This window comes from Cnephaeus nilssonii (genome assembly GCF_951640355.1).
Source record: "Cnephaeus nilssonii genome assembly, chromosome: 17".
Lineage (NCBI taxonomy): Eukaryota > Metazoa > Chordata > Mammalia > Chiroptera > Vespertilionidae > Cnephaeus > Cnephaeus nilssonii.
Window position 1 is genome coordinate 42,006,660 of NC_137088.1, and position 18,140 is coordinate 42,024,799.

An 18,140-nucleotide genomic window follows, 5' to 3' on the forward strand; every position below is an offset into this window, starting at 1 on the left:
TCAAAATAACATTGATTTATATATTTTGAAAAATTAGAGTATAGATGTGTGTCCATTGATTTTAAGGAACATGTGATTTATCATTCTTATTTACAAAATGGTTTGGAGCAGAGTATTCAATAGTCCTTAGATATTTTTGTTTGTTTTAAGTTGATTCCTGTCTATAATATACAAAATCAAAAGATACAAATGGATGTTATATGAAGAGTAAGTCTCCTATGTTCCCCTGTTCCCCACAATTCTAAATTTTGATCCCCTAGCTTATAAAGGCTGATATAAGCACTGTATGGCAAATTCCTTTTGGGCAATAGTAGCCTCATTCCTTTTGGGCAGTAGTAGTAGCCTCAATGACAGGCTCACCTATCTGAAGTTATATCTTCTCTTGGATCTTGGCCAAACAATTTCTTACTAGCCCTTTAATGTTTTGGTGTTTTGTTTTGTTTTAATGTTAATCACCACCTGGGGATATTTTTTTCATTGAGTTTTAGAGAGTGGAAGGGAAGGAGAGAGGGGGAGAGAAAGAGAGAGAAACATCAATATGAAAAACATGTATTGGTTGCCTCCCCCATGACTGGGGCTGGGAGTTGAAACTGCAACCCAGGAACGTGCCCTTGACTAGAAATTGAATCCACAACCTTTAGGTCAGCAGGCAGATGCTCTAACCACTGAGCAAACGGCCAGTTTCTCAAACGTTTTCCCCATTATCTATTTTTTTTAAGATTTGTTCCCTTTTATTTATTTATTTTTAAAATATGTTTTTATTGATTTCAGAGAGAGGAAGGGAGAGAGAGATAAAAACATCAGTGGTAAGAGAGAATCACTATCAGTGGCCTCCTACATCCCCCCTACTGGGGATCGAGCCTGAAACCCAGGCATGTGCCCTTACCAGGAATCGAACCGTGATTTCCTAGTTCATGGGTCAGTGCTCAACCATAGCCACACTGGTGGGGCCATTCTCCCCATTATTTTGTCCAGATTTTTTTTAGTTGTCCTCAAAAGGAGATTTAGTACAAGTTATTTAATCCTTGGTAACAGAAGTGGAAGTTGATGTATTTATTTAACCAAATCAATATGACAATTTACATTAGGTCTTAGATTGAGCACTGTTTTGCCTTTGACTTTAAAACTTCTGTTATTTATGTATAAATAAAATTCCTAGAACAACTGCTGTTTTCCTAATATAGTCAAAACACATTATTACTTATAAAACAGAAAGGATCATTATAAGTAGTAAATTAAAATGTGTGGTTAATTAAAAATTATTTAATTTGCCAATAAACATTCTGCTTTTAATCTTTCTACAATCCCAAACAGATGAATAAACCTTACTTTGGTTTGACATTCTCTGTCTTTTTAAAAATATATATTTTTTATTTATTTCAGAGAGAGGAAGGGAGAAGGAGAGATAGAAACATTTGTGAGAAACATCAATTGGCTGCCTCCACACCCCCTACTGGGGACCGAGCCAGTAACCCTGGGCATGTGCCCTGACCAGGAGTCAAACCAGTGATCTCCGGGTCCATGGGACAACACTCAACCAACTGCGCCATTCTTGGTCCTTTTAATGGTAGGTTTGATGCAAATAGGTTTATTTTATAGTATCTTAGGGAAAAGAACCTTATGGACCAGTGATGACTGTTCCTTGGAAAGATTAACTAGACTCAAAAGGATACGGAGGTTGCTATGACCTCACCTAGATGGTTAGACTGTCTCTTGCTAATGCCTCAACATCACTTTATTTTTTTCTTACTAATTATATAATGCAAGGAGCTTGGTTAATATCACCCAAGGTCAAATATGGTTCTCATTTTTAAAATATCCTCTTTCATAATTATCAGTAATTCATCTTTTTTGCTATAAAACTTCAACCTTTTTTTTTCTTTTTTTTTTTTTTACAGAGAGAGGAAGGGTGAGAGAGAGATTTGTTGTTCCATTTATTTATGCATTCATAGGTTGCTACTTGTATACTTGTATGTGCCCTAACCAGAGAGCAAACCTGCAACTTTGGCATATCGGGATGACACGCTAACCAACTGAACTCTACCCAGCCCGCGCTTGAACTTAATTTTTGATGGGAAGTATGAAACAGAGACTGAAAATGGAGCCTGGCAACTGAAAAACTGTTCTTGATGTTATTTTCTCTTTTCATTTTGAACGTATTTAGCTAGTTCTTAGTGGTGCCCAGTCCTTCACATTCAGAAGGAGACATTTCACAAGTGTGTTGGAGACCATATGTGCAGAAAAGGCGAAAAGCCAGTGGAGATGGATATAGTCACCTTGGGTTGCTGACCTGAATGGTTTCTTCAGTTTCTGTGCCATAGTAAGCTGACTGGCAAGGGAGCGGAGCAGAGATAGAGGCCGCCAGCAGGGCTGGCACACAGAACAGGAGGCTGTTGCCCAGGCTTATTGCTGCAGTGGTGGCGGCAGCATACACTGTTCACACGTGGACTTCCCAGGCTGTCTGGGAGCTAAGCTTGGGACTGTTCCTGCAAGAGGAAGCTCTCACCATTTCAACTGAGTCACTATTTTTAGAAATGTAAATTCCCAAAGAATCCCTGCTAAATTACATTTTCCATCATAAACCTTGAAAATGTTCATATCCCTAACCCAGCATTTCCATTTTTAGAATTTATTCTAAAGAAACAATGAAGGCCCTGGCCAGTGTGGCTCAGTTGGTTGGGCATCATCCCATGCACCGAAAGGTTTCTGGTTCGATGCCCGGGTTGCAGGCTGAATTCCCAGTTAATTCTTTAAAATATTTTTTTGTTTCTAGCAGAAGTAGGGGGCATGCAGGAGGCAGCCAATCCATGTTCCCCTCTCACATCAATGTTTTTCTCTCTCCCTCTCCTTTCCTCTCTAAAAATCAATAAAAATATTAAAAGAAAAAAAATGAGAGACGTTCAAACAGATTTATGTGCAAGGATATTTACCCCATTGTTGGAATAAAAAAAAAAAAAGAAAGAAAGCCATTTAACTGCAACAATGGAAGACTGGCTAAAGTTTTGAATATAATAGCATACTGTATATCAAAATAATGGGAAGTCATTCATGGCATATTAAGTAAAAACATTACAAAATAGTATTTGCAATATAATGCAAAAAAGAGAAATATGTATATGTATATGGGAATACACTAAAAATTGGGTTATGGGAGCTGTAATTTTTTTCTTTGTGCTCTTCTATAGTTCCCAAATTTTGTACAATAAATATGTAATCTGTTTGTAATTAGAAATAATTGTTTAAGTTACATTTCTTAGAACTGAGGGTTCATCTCTAGTTTCATTTTAATGGCATGGTAAATTCTTTAAAATATATTTTTTTCTAGCAGAAGTAATAGGAAGTTAAAAACCCACGAGTTTACTCAGGTACTTGTTAAATTTTGGAGTACATTTTAAAGGCCATTTTATTTAATAAAGTTGCTCTTGCTTCTCCTGATTGCTTCTAAACACCTAAGTATACACATGAGCACCCACTCAAGTGCATTAGTGTGCTTTGGTTTTCCCTAAGTGTGAATAGAGTCTAGTAAGAACCAAGTAAACATATTTCCAAAGTCCTTGCCAGTGAGCTCAAAGTAATCCTGACTGTTGGTCAAATTGAAGACTTATATGTTCAAATATTGTGAATAATCTATTGGCAAAGTTACTGAATAAAAACATTCATTTTAAACATGTGCTTTTTTTCAGAGAGTCTTATCATACTTCTAAATAAAATTTTTAAAAAAGAGTTCAAATAGGGCTATGAACCTTTGTAGACCTTTAGTCCTTTGGGTAGCTGACTGATTGTCTATAGACAGTGGAATCATCTTACCAGTATTTTGAACATGCTGTTAAAAAAAGGCCCATGAACGAGAAAAAATGATGGAATTTTGATATGATGGCAAAAACTTGAAATAAATCCTCAAAATAAATGAACAAAAAACAAACCCAAGAGGTTGCTGTTTGAGCGTTTGATCTAATCTGCCTTCCAGTAATAGAATTTAGAGGGTATAAAAAATACACTGTGGCAACTGAGTCTTATTTTCAGGGGATGAAGTCAGAGTTGAACTAATTGATTTTTGCCTCCCAGCTGGAAGGTCCTCTCTGGAAATACCATGCAGAGAATCAATGCTGAAACGAAGTAATTTCTTTTAAGAATGGATACAGCAAAATGCAAGAGATGAGCTGCCTTTGAAAACAGAAGAGAGCACTGACAGGGCAGCTCTGTTGGTTAGAGTGTGTCTGGATACACCAAGATTGTGGGTTTGATCCCCAGGCAGGGCACATACAAGAATCAACCAATGAATGCATAAATAAGTGGAACAACACCTCTCTCTCTCTCTCTCTCTCTCTCTCTCTCTCTCTCTCTCTCTCTCTCTCTCTCTCATCAGTAAAAAACAAAACAAAACAACCAGAGGAGGGCTGCAGAGACCCTGGTTCATTTGGGGAGATATGTCCACACAGTGCCCACCAAATGTGGCCTGGAATATCCTCTATGGGCAGCTTGTTTTCTTCAATTCTCACTCCTAAATAAGCAATATTTCAGCTATAAGGATAAAGAAATTATTTTTGAAATCTAAGACTAGGAGAAAATGGTTTTCTTTGATCCTCTGGGTGATATGGGGTCTATCTATGAGCTTGCCTAGTTTTTTATGATATGAGCAAGAAAAACACACACACACACACACACACACACACACACACACACACACACACACACACAAATACAAAAAAGCACCTCTGGTTGCTTCAAGGTGTTCTCTTTTTTGTCCTTTTTCATAAGCTGTAAATTTCAGGACAGAGCTTCAAAAAAGATTGGGGCACTTTTGTTCTGGGTCCTTCCTGGTAATTCAGTTAAACTTGACAAACATTTATTAGGTTCTTACTGTATATGAATCATGCTAGGCAATGGCACAGATAATAATAATAGCTAATATTTATTTAGTACTTTGTACAGGGTACTATTCTAAGCACTTTCCATATGTAAACATTGAATAAGCAAGACTTATGGATTGTGATTAATAACTTTATTTTTGCCTCCCACCCCTCCTTTACATTTTTTTTTCAGTGAAGTTCGTTCTTCTATGTTCTTAAATGAAGACTGGGGCAAGAAGCCTCATGACTTCTCTGATTTCTCATAGGGCACACACTCTGTCTCCATTTAATAATAAGAAAGTCCAGCCTAAGTAATAGTGAAACTCCTGATCTCGATGAAAATGAAGGCTTTTCCTTTCCCCATGTGAGGCTTGCTGTAGCAGTAAGTGTGTATGACTAGATGATTCCCTCTTCTTGCCCCCTCCCCCTACTCTGGGTTTTTTACTCCACCTCCTGGAGCGGCTTACCGGTTTCTGACCCATCTGGGGTTGGGAGGGGAAGTCAAGGATGCCAGAAGACATCGTACCTATGGTCCTTCATGGTCTGGGATGGTGGTCTCTGTACTAAGATTTTGCGGTTATCGGGAAATTATCTCAGATACTGGGCACCTGTCACAAGTACCCGTGGTAAGGCCAAAGCACCTCTCTTCCTGGCCGCGGCTCGCTCACAGCTCCTTCCTCTGTTCCTGGTAATCCACGGTTCACCGCCAGCCTTTTCTGATGACGTCCCTCCGCCCCACCAGGCAGCCATCTAGACAGGACCGGGTCCACCCAATGCCAGCTCCCTCTCACATCGTTTGCCTCACAAATGCCGGGCCTGCCGGCCACGTCCAATCCAGCACAGTGTCTTCCTCCTGCTTTTAAGGCAGCCATTCAAACCAACCCTCACCTTTTATGTTTTCCAGGCAGGAGTCAGACAGAAGCCCACGGTGTCTCTGTTATATGGGAAATTACCTTGAGGTAGAGGTACACCACCAGGCAAGTTATCCCAGAGGTCTCAGGATAGAACCACTCACAGATCAAAACGGGATGCTCCAATGACACGATTTATTCTGTCAATTTAAAACACAATGAAAAGCCAAAGGAAAGAGATGGGTAGGTTTATCAAAGCTTAGGACAGTATACAAGGAATCCTTTGTTACTCGTTGGTCACGTCTTTTCTTGCCCCAGGGGCCCCTGCCACATCAGTTTCCCCATGGATGTGTGGTTATAAGAACCAAATCCAGGCCCCGGCTGGGTAACTCACTTGGTTGAAGTGTCATCCCAATACTCCAAGGTTGTGGGTTCAATCTCCAGTCAGGGCATGCACAAGAGGCAACCAATTTATAAGTGGAACAAGTCAATGTTTCTCTCTCTCTCTCTTTCTCTTTCTCTCTCTCAAATCAATAAGTAAAAATTAAAAAAAAAAAGTGAAAACCAGATTCAAACATAAGCAGAGTGGGTCAGCACATAGAAGGTGCTTACAGCCAACCAGGGAGGCACAGGGGCCTGGCCATTAGCCACAGCTTGCCAATGAGCTTGTGGAGCAGCAATGGACTTCATGTGCATCTCTGGGTATGCTCAGTGGGTTCATAATGGTTATCACAGATGGATGAACAACTTAGGGTTAACAGAGTTGTCCTTCTGGAGGTGGCTGATCCACTACCTACCTTATGACTCGGTCTTTCCCTCCTTTTCTATTCATGAGATAGACTCTTGTTTGTTCCGTGTTTTTAAATCATTTAATTCATGTATCCTTTTTATCTTTAACATGTATTAGATGTTACTAACATACTGTCTTTTTGATATCCATCCTGTTTGTATTTGTTTTCTTCTATAACAGATTGCATAGTCTTAAATAATACAATAAACACACATTACAGTCCTTCCAAAACTTCTGCATACATATTCATCACTCCAAGTTTTCTTAAAGCCTCTCTCTCATGAGATGAAAGTAGTGACGCTTCCCACCCATCCTCCTTTGGGTTGGAATCACAGAATAACCGTCTCCAAAGAAATCTTCTTAAAAGTTCTCTAACTCTATCTACTCTTGAACCCTTTCGTATCCCCACGTGGAGAAGGGCCCGAGAGTTACGAAACTGGCTGTCAGATGGCTACTTGGAGAAGATTTATTCTGCTCTAGTTTCTCTTTCAAAATGTTGTATGTGTTTTATCCAGTTGCCTCAATCAAAACGTCCATTTTAACACCCTGTCATACATGTATTACTCCACTGAATCCCCATGACCCTCTGAAGTTGGCCTGAGCATCATCTCCATTTCATAGATGAGGAAATTGAGGCGTAGGGAGACTTAGTGACTTGTTCACAGCTCACAAGTGGTAGAGCTGGGATTGAAACCTAGGCAATCTGGCTGCAGAGTCCCTGATATCAAGGAACTTTCATTCTCCACAAGGTGGAGGGGGGATTGATTGATGAAAGCACAGATGACAAAAGACTGAAGTTCAAGTGCCATAAAATTATCACACGCTAAATGCCCATGGATGTGGGGGAGGGAGAATGCATGCTACCTGGAGGGAAGCAGGAAAAGATTCCCTACAAGTGATAGTGGACATGCATCTTGTAAGATAAGGAATATTTTGAGAGGAGCTGTAAAGAGCTAGAAATGAAATGAAATGAAGGATGTGTGATGGGATTGCATCTGTCATTCAGAAATCCTTTCACTTCAGCCAAATCCCCAGGTGATCACACATCTCACATCTAATAAGATTTATGATGGGATTAACTTGAATTGACTGACTTTTAAAGCATCCTGTTTCTATAGCTTATCTTATGAAAGACAATTGTTTTGTCATTGACTGAGATTTCTTGTCTACCTGTTAAATCCTAGCTGGTAGACTGTCACCTTAGAAATATTTTAATTCGAATCAAGTCTTGGATAAGATATTTTCCTGTCTCTTTTGAATGCTTTAAAGGTGGGTGAAATGTTATATTAAATCATTTTTATTTTTGAGGCCCAAATGTATAACAGCACTATATACCTTGTTCGATGTATATCTTCACTATACATTCATTAAACTCAAGTACACTTTTTGAATTTTGTTCACTGTTGTCTCGTGTTGTCAACAAGCCTTCGAAGCACAACAAGGCAGGAGTGACACACCTGGGTGCAGGCAAGGGCCAGGCACGAGGGAACTGTGCAAACAGAGAGTGCCTTTCATTTAGGGGACAGACATTTTTCAGCTCCAGCCATTTGTCACCGTGTGAGATGGGGTCCACCGTAGCCAGAGCTCCTGATGGTTTCAGAGAATCTTGAAATCTGGGTGATTACCTGAAATGCTCTTGTTTTAAAATGTTGGTAATTAGTTATTTTAATTGGTCAAACAAATCATGCATTTGGGCCAAATACAGGCCAGTGGCCATCTGTTTGCAACCTCTGATTTAAGATATACCCACTAGAAATTACTAAAATTCTTCTTACACAGAGGCTTGAAGAAACATAACACCAAAACAAACAAACAAAAACTTCCCAAGGCCTTTATTATGGGACATTTCAAACATTGGAAAGTAGAACAGCATAAATGGACCCCTTTGTACACATTACCCAATCTTGTTTCATCCACACTCCCACCTACTTCCTAAGATAATTTTGAAGCAAATCCTAGACATCATATAGTTTCATCTGTAAAATTTTGGGGGGACCAGGACTCAAAAATATATAACCACAATTCAATTTTTCCACTAACAAAAAATTAACAATAATTTCTTAATACCATTAAATATCCAATGTTCAAAAATCCCCTCCTAGTTGTCACTTTTTTTTTTAGTTTTCATTTTTCAAATCAGGATTCAAATACATTGCTGTTGGTTATGTCTTCATAAAATATCTTAATTTATAAATCAATGCAACATTTTAAAAAAATAAAATTTTTTTCATAAAGAAGAGAAAAGCAACAAAACTTGTGTCCATCAGAGGAAAAAAAAAATCCATTGTTCTGGTGATTTGATGAATAATGTGATAAGTTTTCTGGGAACACAGAAAGTACCAATACGATGTAGGCACCCTCACCAAAAACCTATTAACACAGTCCTTCTAAGAAGTATTTTGTAAAGTAACACACACACACACACACACACACACACACACACACACACACCATAAAAGTAATTATTAGGAAGACATCAGCAAAAATAGTGGGATAAACCTCCAAAAAATATCCATAAAAGAAAGGAGAAAACTAGCAAAATTGGTCAGAATCAACTATGAAAATCCACCAAAATCTTGCAGCAATTTGGAGAGCGTTTATACAAGGAAAAATGCCTGGCACTTTCTGGCATGTTAACTTGCCCTATTCCCATGGCCCCTCCCCAAATCTGCAGTAACCTTGAGAAACAACAACCCGGAAGCCATTAGAGGAGCAGAGTTGGGTTGAAGCATCTTAAAGTTCTCATTCACAGGAAATTGTCATTGTTTGATCTGTTTGGCTATTCCTTAGAGGATATCAATTGCAAGGCTGTCAGACTTACAAAGAGTGAAGAAGACTTTTCCTATAGCATTTGTTGAAAACAATGAAAAGCTATTGATTAACTTTGTGACTGCTTGAAGGAGGGAGTAACTTTTGTTAGGATAAATAATACACTAACCAAAAAGCGTAACTTAAAAAATGGGTAATGAGATGCTCATAGGAACTTTGAAAGGCTCTGGCATGTTCTTGGGAATCTAGAAGGCCGCTTGTATGAGTAAGGCTGTGCACATGCCTACAGGAGATCGAATGCTCAAGAAAGGCCTTAGAGCTCGGGCCGGATAGCTCAGTTGGTTAGAGCATTGTCCCAATAAGCCAAGGTTGTGGGTTTGATCTCTGGTCAGGACACATATAAGAATCAACCAATGAATGCATAAGTGGAACAACACATTGATGTTTCCCTCTTTCTTTCTCTCTCCCTTTTTCTTTCTAGAAGGAAGGAAGGAAGGAAGGAAGGAAGGAAGGAAGGAAGGAAGGAAGGAAGGAAGGAAGGAAGAAAAGACCTGAGAAGCCCTAAGCTCTCACTTCTAGATGCTCTTGAGACTTTGCACAAGCAGGAAGTGAAGGGTACGTCAGAATTACTAACTGACCATTGAAGGCATGACCCAACATACAGAGCACTTCAACAGATGTGGGAAGCTTATTGTTTCCAAACACTTAAAGGCGTCTGTGAGCTGACCACTAAGCTGAGCAGAGACTTTAGTGGCTGCCCATGAAAATGCAGTCTTCAGAATTAGTTCAGAAAAGTCACTATAACAATAAACAGCAATAATAGCTGGAGGGAAGAAGATTTATTTGTGGATTTGCCACATTATATGATATGAAATGTCCAGTTTTCAACAAAAAAATTGTAAGACATGCAAAGAAACAAGAAAGTATGACCCATAGACAGGAATAACCCAATTTAAAAATGGACAAATGATCGGATAGACATTTCATCAAAGATATACAAATGACTAATAAGCACAGGAAAAGATGCTCAACATCATGAGTAACCAGGGAAATGCAAACTAAAACCACAGTGAACGAACTCATTGTGATACCACACAAGAGGAAATAATAACAATTGTTGAGGGTGTAGAGAAATTGGAACACTTCTCATTGCTGATGGGAATGTAGAATGGTACAGCCCCTTTGGAAAACCTGGGCCATTTCTCAAACAGTTAAACACAGTGTTACCATGTGACTCTGTAATTCAACTCCTAGGTGTGAACCCAAGAGAACTGAAAACATATGTCCATGCAAACACTTGCACACAAATGTTTATAGCAGCATTATTCATAATAACCACAAAGTAAAAACAACTCAAATTTCCATCAACTGATGGGTAAACCAAATGTGGTATATCTACACAGTGGAGTGAACTCCCTCAGCTTTTGTTTACCTAGGAACGCCTTCATTTCTCCCTCACTTTTGAAGGGCAGCTTTGCCAGATAACAGGATTCTGGGTTGACACTGAACATTCTGAATATAGCCTACACATTATTTGTTATATGCTGAATTGTGCACACCCCCAAATTAATGTGTTTAAGATCTAATCTCCATTACCTCAGAATGTGACCTTCTTTGGACATAGTCTTTATAAAGGTAATATTCAAGTGAGATCATTAGGGCGTGTCCTAATGCAGTATGACGGGTGTCCTTAGGAAAAGGGGACATCTGGGCACAGAGATGCACAGAGAAGATAGTGTGGAGAGACATCGGAAGAAGACAGCCACCCACAAGCCAAGGAGGAAGACGTGGCTCAGATTCCTCTCCCATAGCTCTCAGAAGGAGCCAACCCCGCTGACACCTCACTCTTGGACTTCTACATTCCAGAACTGTGAGACAGTCCACTTCCATTGTTCAAGCCCAGTTTGTGGTACTTTGTTACAGCAGCTGTAGCAAACTAATATATTACTTGTATTATTTTTTGAAGCTAACAGCTATTTAACAAAGTGATAGGAGATTGTAGAAATGGAAATATTTGGGGACTATTTTAATTTTGCCATTTTTAAAGTTCACAAGAATCTCTAGATTATTTCTCTGCCATGCACCTTTTCTCAGTGATCTGATTTTAAGCAATGAGGAACTACACATTGCACTTGCCTCATTTCTTCCCATTATTTAAAAAGAGTCCTGTGATGTGATGCTGTATCTTGCTCAAAGGGAAGCTCACGTTTGATGTTGTTCTACTTAGGACTCATCAAAGGTTTCAGAGCATCTCCTTCATGGTTCTCGGCAGAATCGCCTGCAACAGAGCCAGGGAAGGCAGCATCCTCACAGTGCCTTGCAGGCTGATTTGCAGCTTGCTGAATATAGCTACATTGAAAATTGCCCTATTTGAAAGGAAATGGATGCCATCATTCCTTCCAGAACATCAAAAGCTACAGGACAGAGAGCTTACAAAATATAATGACTGCCTGGAAAACCACCTGTAGGAAAGGCAGCCAGTGCAACCTGCTGAACCTTAATCATTTACATGGCATGTTTGCTAGGGAATCATTTCACTTGGAAAGCCTCTTTTACATTTCACAGTCTGTGTGCTAACTTGCATAGACCAAAAAAGAGAGAGGCCTCCCAGCCTTGTGGAATCTCTCGATGAGACTTGTATGAAATTGTGGCCCATCTTTTACTATATTCCTCAGAGTAGAACAGGTGCAGCCGGCCTAGGAGAAAGTAGCTGGTTCCAACTGATCACATGACTCACTTGGTTGGCTGTGGCAGTGAACTTTCAACTCTTCTATTTCCAGTGTTTTTGTTTTTTTTTTCATAGACGTGGGCCTCCAAAATCTTTTGGTATAGTCGAGTCTTCTGAATTCCTACATTAACCCAGAGATATGTGCTTTTATGAGGATGGGGGTAGGTGGGTTTGTCAGATCCTTTCAAAGTTACCAAGATGATCAGAGCTGCAGAGGGAACCTTCCTTGCCGGAGGACTTGAAGTTTTTGTGCAGTGACTCCAGAACTAGATTTAGGCTGTGGAATTTGAATGCTATTTCACATTGAATGACTGGAGGGATACAGATACAGGCTGTCATCTCCTGGGAGGGCATGGAATAGGATTAGGAGGCAGACAGGGGAACTTTCACATTTTATCCTACATGCTTCCATTTTATTTTATTTTATTTTATTTTATTTTATTTTATTTTATTTTATTTTATTTATTTTATTTTATTTTTTGCCAAGTAAGAAATATTTGTATTATGTCATTTAAAATCAAATGAAGGTAAAAATACAAATCTTGAACTGAAATGAAAACAATACTTGGGTAATTAACACCAAACGTTTTGAATACCTTTTTGGAAAATGGTAAGAGGGAGTGGGCTGATTAACAGAAGCATATTTTTTTTTCCTCCTTCCTGCCACTCATGTTACACTTTTTAAAATGCCGTCCCCACAATCCATAAAAAATAATGGTAGCCTGAATTTACTGGGCATTATTAACCTAATGTACCAGGCACTGTGTAAAATGTATTACAAATATCTTCACCTTTAATCCTCACCAGAATCCAAAGGACAAAAAAAGAGTGAATGTTAGAGAGTTATCCACATAGGTACCACCTACAGCATCAAAAGCATTATTCTTAGGAATACGTTGTAAATATTGAACTTCACAAAACATCATTTGAAGATATTGTCTTCTCATTGGATTTACTAGCAACTTGATGAACTGTTCAAACACAGTAAACATAATTATCTTATCTTTTAGTCATCCTGATGCTGCTAGAAAATGAATCTGTGGTGGTCACCTTGTGATGTCTCTCAATACACCTATAGAGATAGTTGATGTTGTGGGATCAAGGCTTGAAGGTTATATCCCAGCTGGAAGAAACAAAATGTCAATATCTACCCAGAAGTGAGTTAGTAATATATGATATTCTGAAAGAGACTGAGCTATTCTGCATAGTAAATCCTTCAGATAGCTGATATCCAAGCATCAGAGTTTTTAATGATTTATTCTTTCTATTGGAAGTCTTTCAAAATTATTTATCTTGCCTTGTGGTAAACAGTATACTACTTGTAATTTAATCTTGATAATCAAACTTATCATTATGAACATCCACATTGTTCTGTGCCAGAATGTGAAATAATGCAATTAATTTAGAGGGCTCTTTTAGTGTATACCTCTGATTGGATATGATCCTTTTCAAAATAGTTCTCTTGTGAGGTTTTATACTACTCTAACAATGTTGTTACTATGTACAACACATTTGAAACTCTTCCTTAGGAATGTTCTACTTAGCCTTAGTCATATTACTTCAGATTTCCTTACTGGTGGAATGATCTCATCTTTTGAAGGTAAATTTGATTTTTGGAAATACCTTGTAATCCCTTGGAACCAAGTCTAAATTAACATCTGGGCTTAGAGAAAACCTGTGATTACTGAGGAAGGAATGCAATTTGTTACTTGCTTTAGGTCTTTGTATTTTCACTTGCTTTTGCCTTTGATATCTGCATTTGAGATCTCCCCTTTCATTGGAAAAAGTAGATACGTATTCTTTCATGCTAGAACAGAAGAATAATTCATATTTATAATGATAAGCTAGGTGTGGAACTTTGAAGAAATAGGTGAGTAGAGAATATTTAGAAGGTTTTGCTGGGTGTTGTGTGACATAAGCTATCCCTCCCCAAAGCCTTCAATAAAGATTCATACAAGCTTTTAACATTTTATGACGAAGTTTTTTTTTCCAAATATCCAGAGAAATTAAAGAACTTTATAGCAAACACACATATCTTACCTCCTGGTTTCAACTGTTTTTTGTGTTTTTATTTTTTTTAAAATTATACTTGCTTTATCTCTTTATCAGTCCATCCCTATAGCCATCCATCAGTATTTCATTTTTTGGATTAATTTAAAACTTCCAACTTTGTTCTTGTTTTTCAAAATATCTTTGAATATTCTGGGTCCTTTACATTTCTATATATTTTTTATCTTATTAAGTTTTATGTTTCAATTATAGTTTACATTTAATATTATTTTGTGTTAATTTCAGGTATACAGCATAGTGGTTAGACAATCATATACTTTATAAAGCATTTCTATATACATTTTTTAATCAGCTTGCCAAGTTCTACAAAATAGCCTACCAGAATTAGAACTGCAATTGTGTTAAATGTATAGATCAATGAGAGAATTCACATGCTAATAATACTGAGTCATCCAATTCATGAACATGGATGTGTCTTCAATCATTTAGGTCAGTGGTTGGCAAACTCATTAGTCAACAGAGCCAAATATCAACAGTACAACGATTGAAATTTCTTTTGAGAGCCGAAAACCGACGTCTGCGCATGGGCCACGAAGTTTCAATCGCACTGTACATGCGTGCCCGCACGTGGTATTTTGTGGAAGAGCTACACTCAATGGGCCAAAGAGCCGCATGTGGCTCGCGAACCTCAGTTTGCCGACCACTGATTTAGGTTATTTTTAAATTTGCTCAGAATGTCTCATGGTTTTAGGTATAGAGGTCTTACATGTGTTTTGTTAAATTTATCACTAAGTATCTTTTTCATAGTATTGCTAATGGAATTGTTTTAAATTTTTATTTTCCAATTGTTTGCTCTTCTACATGAAAATATAATTTAGTTTTGTACATTAACCTTGTATCCTGCAGTCTTACTAAATTCACTTACTCATTCTAGTGATTATTTTGCAGATTCTATAGGATTTTCTATGTAAATAGAGGGAAAGAAAAGCTTCCTTCTACCTTTTAGGTCCTGTGGTGAACCTAAGAATTAAACTGAGATGAGAACAGATGAACAGGAGAAAAATATAAACCCTTTATTGTATATTTTTACATGTCCACAAGAGTCTTCAGAGGAAAATGAAAACCCGAAGAAGCCATTAGATCCCAAAGCTTATATGTCTTTTAAACAAGGACATTAAATTGTGGGGATGTAACAAGACAAAGGGGCTTGGTCAAGGAGCAGTAGATTGTGGAACAGTGATAGGGAATATTTGGGGGAAACTAATGGAAGATAAAAGTTATTTTAGTAGGTGTTTGTATAGGCCCAGTCCTTGTTACCAAACGGAACCAGTGGGCTCCTTGGCCTCCTGCACAGAAAGCCAAAGCCTGAGGCAACAGGTTCTTCCGCAGAGAAAGGTTTATTGGTCAGGCAGCCAGACAAGGAGCCTGGAGTTCAGGCTCAATCTATGCCTTTGAATTTCTTTTTTCTTGCCTCGTAACACTGGCTACGGCCTCTGGTACACTGGTGAGAGTCACCTGTACACAGCCTCGGCATTCAATATTTCACTATTTGGTCTGATGTCAACTGCAGGTTTTTCATAGATACGCTATTAGGTTGAGAGTTTCTTTCTATTCCCAGTTTTCTGAAAGTTTCTAAAAGAATCATAAATTGGGTTTTGTCAAGTGCTTTTCCTGAATTTATTAAAATGGTTCTGTGGACTTTTCTCCTTTATTGCCTTCAGACTGTGAGTGGCATTGATTAGTTTTTGTATGTTAAGGGCATCTTGCATCTTGAGATAGCTCACCCTTGATCATGATCTATTATTCTTTTATGTATTTTCTTACTCAAATATTTCATACAATTTGAGGGTGATTTTTCTGTTTTTTATAAAAAGTTAAAAGGCTCAGTTGAGTAGTTTGGACATGGCAAAAATTACTGAGAAAGATTAAAAAAAGAAAAGCTACCCTGAGGACTTAAAGCCAGAACCTGAGCAAGAAAGACTATGGGAGTATATGATACAATAAAAAAGAAACATTCTGCCTTAGTCCCTAGTTCCTGACACACAGCTCCTAGAATCCTTGGAAATTCTGGAGTGATAAGGGTGCCTTTTGTTTGCTAATGAGGGAATTTATGGCTGGGGGCTCCTAGATGGCTTCAGGGTAGGAAGTGGTAACCACACAGGAAAGACTGAAGCGTGATTAGAGGTTTGGAGGTTCCAGCCCACTTCCAGACCTCTGGGAGAGTGAGAGGGGCAGGAGGGTGAGTTAGCCATTGATGGCCAATGATTTAAGCAATCATGCCTATGCAATGGGACCTCCATCAAACTCTATACACGATGGGGTTCAGAGAGCCTCTGGATTGGTTAATGCATCCATGTACTGGGAGGGTGATGCACCCCACCTCCATGGGACAGAAGCTTATGTACTCCAGAGCCCTTCCTGACCTCATCTTACATGCCTTTTTATCTGACTGTTCATTTGTATTCTTTATAATAGCCTTTGCAATACACTGGTCATAGTAAGTAAAGTGCCTTTCTGAGTTCGGTACGTCATTCTGGTGAATGATTGAGACTGAGGGAGTTGTGAGAACCCCCCGTGTGTATAACCAGTCAGTCAGAATTGCCACCCTGGGACTCGAGGGAGGCACATGAAGTAGGGGCTCACTTAACTTGTGGACTCTGGTGCTAACTCCAGTGTTAGTGTTGGAACTGAACTGAATCATAGGACACTCTGCTGGTTTTGGAGAGTTGGAGAAGTGGCCTTGGAAAAGACACTATGCATTTGGTGTCAGAAGTGTGAATAAAAGCAGTTGGTAGGATGACAAAAGTGTCTTGGGTTCCTCCTACTTTCCCTTTCATGTCAATTCCCATCTCTCCCCTCCCAAGTCCTATCCTTCTTCCACAACGGTGTTTGCTCCTTTCCATCAGGGCCTAGGTCTCAGATAGCTGCTATGACCATACAAGGGCCTCTGGAGGTCATCTAGTTTGATCCAATATAGACACATCCCCTTCTAACTTCTTTAATGAGTAGTCAGTTGGTCCCGGCTGTAACTTACCTTCCCTCCTCAGAATGTTAGGAAGGTTTAGATTATTACCCACGTCAGGTCATTTGCACTTAGTATGTATTATTGAGGGCTGCAGAGCGTTTTCTGGTGCCAAAGGAATGAGCTACAAAAGGGTGGAAATCAGGCCTTTGGATTTGGGTGAGGAAGGAACAGTTTGAGAGGCGGAGGAGTCTTTTCCGCTTCCCCAGTGTTAGACTCACATAGGTTGTTTCCCAGTCTACCCTTTCTTAACCCTTTCTTAACCCGCCCAGGCCAGCCCTGGGGCCAGTCGCTTTGAGTGACATGGTCACTGCAGTCTTTGAGTGGCTGCCTTCAGCTTCTCTCAGGTGTAAAGCAGGTGCCATTTCTATGGGAGAAGTGTTTTGGGACAGAACAGTGTTCCACTTCTCACCTCTCTGCCTTATTCAGGCCACAAGGTTTTAAATGGAGATAAGACTACACCTGTTATCAGCTCTGGAGGGAACACAACAGAGCTTTTCAACTGGAACTGGTGGCCCTGCCCACCCCAAGGTGCAGTTTCTACAGCCTTCATGAAAATAGAGTCATCAGAAATACAAATTTTTTTTCAGGCTCCTGCTTGGTGCTCCCCTTCTTTCTCCCACTAGGTGTCACCACACTACACAGTAATGAAGGCACATGACCTGTAGTGAGAGGCTCCTAGAGAAATGGTTGTGTTTAGGTTAGCAGCAGATTGGGTCTAGTTCGTTTATGTAATAAACTGTATCTTTAAGATATGAATATCACATATAATCAGGCCATAAAGTAAGTTACTTCATTCATCCATTCTCTTAAAATGCTATCAGTTTTGGAAGCCCAAGCAGAGAGTTGCTTATAGTCACTGACTCTATCCGTACAAAACCCGTCTGGATTAAATCGGCTGATGACCCTGCACGGCTGAGTGGATCTCACCGCTCAGGATAGTATCTCGTTGTTGAGAGGTTGGATTACTGCTAGATCCCTTTATCACCAGAGCTGAGCTCTCTGGGCTGCTGGGGATTAGACATGATCCTGCTCCATCCACCGAGCTTTAACATCCTTCCTCCTCCTGGAGCCTCCTTTGTGGTCACTCTCCTGTGAAGTCGAAGATAAGACGCCAGGG